Genomic DNA, 3218 nt, shown 5'->3' on the forward strand with positions numbered 1-3218 from the left:
GCTACTAGCACCCTTGGCTTTTCTTGACTTGTAGATGCATCGTTCCAATCTCCTTGTCTGTCTCCATATCACCTTTTCTCTTTGTGTGTTACTCCCCTTCGCTTTTGTTATAAGGGCATTTGTCAATGAATTTAGGGCCCACTCTGATCCAGGATGACCTCACTTCAAGATCCTTTGTGTGTGTGTGTGTGTGTGTGTGTGTGTGTGTGTGTGCAGTTTTTATGGTTTTATTTAAAAACATACACATGAGTTGTCTATTCATTTTCTTCACTGTGCAGCCAGGCATTAGGATGGGTAACTCTGATGACCAGTGGGGCTGCTCTTTCCACAATGGCTTTGCGGTTCTTAGAGGAAACATTGTGAGCAGTCTCAGCACAATAAGATTTGTTGCCCATCAGCAGCATGTCCAGCTCCTTGACATTGTGGACCAGAAACTTCTGGAAGCCACTGGGCAGCACCTGTTTTGTTTTCTTGTTGCTCCTGTAACCAATGTCAGGCATCAAGATCTGGCCCTTGAATCTTCTGTGCACCCTGTTGTCAATACCTCTGGGCTTCTGGCAGTTATGCTTAAACTTGACATATTGGTCTGATTGGTGCTGGATGAAGTTCTTGGTCCTCTTTTTGATGATCTTGGGTTTCACCAGGGGTCTGAGGGCAGCCACGATGCCGGGTAGGCGATGGCTGCCCATGTGGACATATCTTTTGGGGGACCTCATTCAACCTACCGCAGGGGTCAAGAATAAAATTATGCCCGGGACGGATAGCTTCATAGGGTAGCATCCTCTTATCACTGTAGACAGAGGCATGCAGGCAATTGGGTGAAAAGGTTGTGCTCAAGTCTGAACTTTAACCCTCTTTAACAAAAGGGCAAAATTACACATTGCAGTGAGTGGTAAGACAGGAAAATGAACTATAAAGTTGTGGAATGAAGATAACACAGCTGTTGAATACTTAACTTCTCTAGCCTCAGATTCTTTACCTGAAAAAATGAGAATAATAATACCTAATTCAGAAAGTTGATGTAAGCATTCAATTGCTTGAGAGTTAAATACGTAATTGATTAAATACATGATGAAAATGTCACTGGCAAATACTTGTTTATAGGATTTTTTTCCCCTCCACTGGCTTTAAATTTTCCTCCTTCGCATTCATTCATTCAATATGTTTTGAGCCCCTTCTCTGTGCTAGGTTTTTTTTCTAGACACTTGGGGACACTGTAGGGAAGAGATAGACAAAAATTTACTTCCCTTATTGAACTCACATTTTTGTCATTGTGATGGCTAATTTTATGTGTGGACTTGAGTAAGCCATAGTGTTCCCAGATATCTGATCAAACGTTATTCAGAGTGTTTCTGTGAGGGTGTTTTTGGAGAAGATCAATATTTAAATTGGTAAACTGAATGAAACAGATCGTTCTCCCTAATGTGAGTGGGCCTCAATAAATAAGTTGAAGGCCTGAAGAGAGCAAAAACCTGGACCCTCCTCTGAGTAAGAGAGAATTCAGCCTGCCTGATCATCTTTGAACTGGGATATTGACTTTTTTCCTACCTTTGGATTCCAATGGGAACAGTGGCTCTTCCTAGGAGGTCTCAAGCCTGCTGGCCTTTGAATGGAACTAAACCATCAGCTCCCCTGGTTCTTAGGCCTTTTGACTTCAACTGGAACTAATTCATTTTCTCTCCTGGGTCTTTAGCTTGCTAGCTCATTTTGCAGGTCTTGGGTCTTGCCTGCCTATGAAATTGTATGAGCCAATTCGTTATAATAAATCTCTCTCTTTCTCTATGAATATATATACATCCTATTGATTCTGTTTCTCTGGAGAACATTAACTAATACAGTCATCATAATCATCTTCTTCCATTTTATATTTTCCTGTGGTTTCTTCTCCCATTATCTCTTTTTTCCACAAAACAGTGTTGTGACATAGGCAGAGCAAACATTGTGAAAATCCCCATTTTAAGGGGAGGAAATGGAGGCCTAGGGAAGATTCCCTTTGATTCCCGAGGGAAGATTCCTGCTATGCCTGGGACGGATAGCTTCATAGGGTAGCATCCTCTTATCCCTGTAGACAGCAGCATGCAGGCAACTGAGTGAAAAGGTTGTGCTCAAGTCTGGACTTTAACCCTCTTTAACAAAAGGGCAGTATTTTCATTGTTGTTATCATTTTTATGTTTGTGGCCAGGGTGGAAAAACAATTATTCTTCTCTTTGATTTCTAATATAGCATTGGTCATCCATTAGAAACCTCTTAATATTCTCTGGGGGAGAAATACGAGACTGCTAAAGTGTGGGCTAGGCAAGTCTTGTGACACAATATGTAAGCAAGGTATTCTAGAAAAGCCTCAGCTTGACTTGGAAAAGGAAAAGTCTAGATGAGTCCCTTTTTTATACACAAGAACACTGAAGCCCCGAGAAGTCAACTGACCAAGGTCCTCAGTTTAAAAGGAGTATGTTGACATTATTGCCAAGATTCCTTGACTTCCAATCCAGTGCTCTGTTTGTTATTTAATGCTTAGGCAGTGAATCCATACTGTTCCCCCTCCCCACAGCTCTTGGGGTATTTTATGCCAACCCTGTGGAGTGGGAGTGAGTTGAGTGGAAGAGGTGTTCATACTCATTTTCTCCATATTCTGGGCTTCCAGGTGATCCTTTGAAACACAGGTTATCACTCATGGCCCTGCATTTGTAAGAAAAATATTGTGGAGTCAAACAGATTTGAGTTTCAATCCCAGCTCCTTGCTTGCTAGTTGTGGAAAACTGGTCAAATTATGTAATGTCTACAGTCACAGTTTCCTTATCCATTAAAAATAGGTGGTAACAGTATTTGATACTGTATTGAAAACTATGAAATAATGTAGTACTCAGCACCGTTCCTGACAAAGTAAATGCTCAGTAAATGATACCAATGACAGTTGTCCCTCAGTATCCGTAGGGGATTGATTGGTTCCAAGGCCCCTGCGGCTACCAATATTTGAGGATGCTTAAGTCCTTTATATAAAATGGAATAGTGTTTGCATATAACCTACACACATCCTCCTGTATACTTTAAATCATCTCTAAATTACTTACAATACTGAATATAACGTAAAGGCTAGGTAAATCATTTATATTGCATTTTTTAAAAAGTGTACTATTTTTAAGTGTTGCATCATTATTTTTAATTTTTTAAAGACTTTTTTGAGCTGCAGTTGGTGGAATCTGTGGATACAGAGGGCTGGC

At 40.6% G+C, this 3218-nt stretch overlaps 1 pseudogene; it reads right to left on the reverse strand.

Moving 5' to 3' along the window:
- Positions 1-254: 254 nt before the first annotated feature.
- Positions 255-689, reverse strand: LOC103274530 (annotated as a pseudogene).
- Positions 690-3218: the final 2529 nt, after the last annotated feature.

The sequence above is a fragment of the Carlito syrichta genome, unplaced genomic scaffold (assembly GCF_000164805.1).
Source record: "Carlito syrichta isolate Samal-C Ts95f unplaced genomic scaffold, Tarsius_syrichta-2.0.1 Scaffold314796, whole genome shotgun sequence".
NCBI classification, from domain to species: Eukaryota; Metazoa; Chordata; class Mammalia; order Primates; family Tarsiidae; genus Carlito; species Carlito syrichta.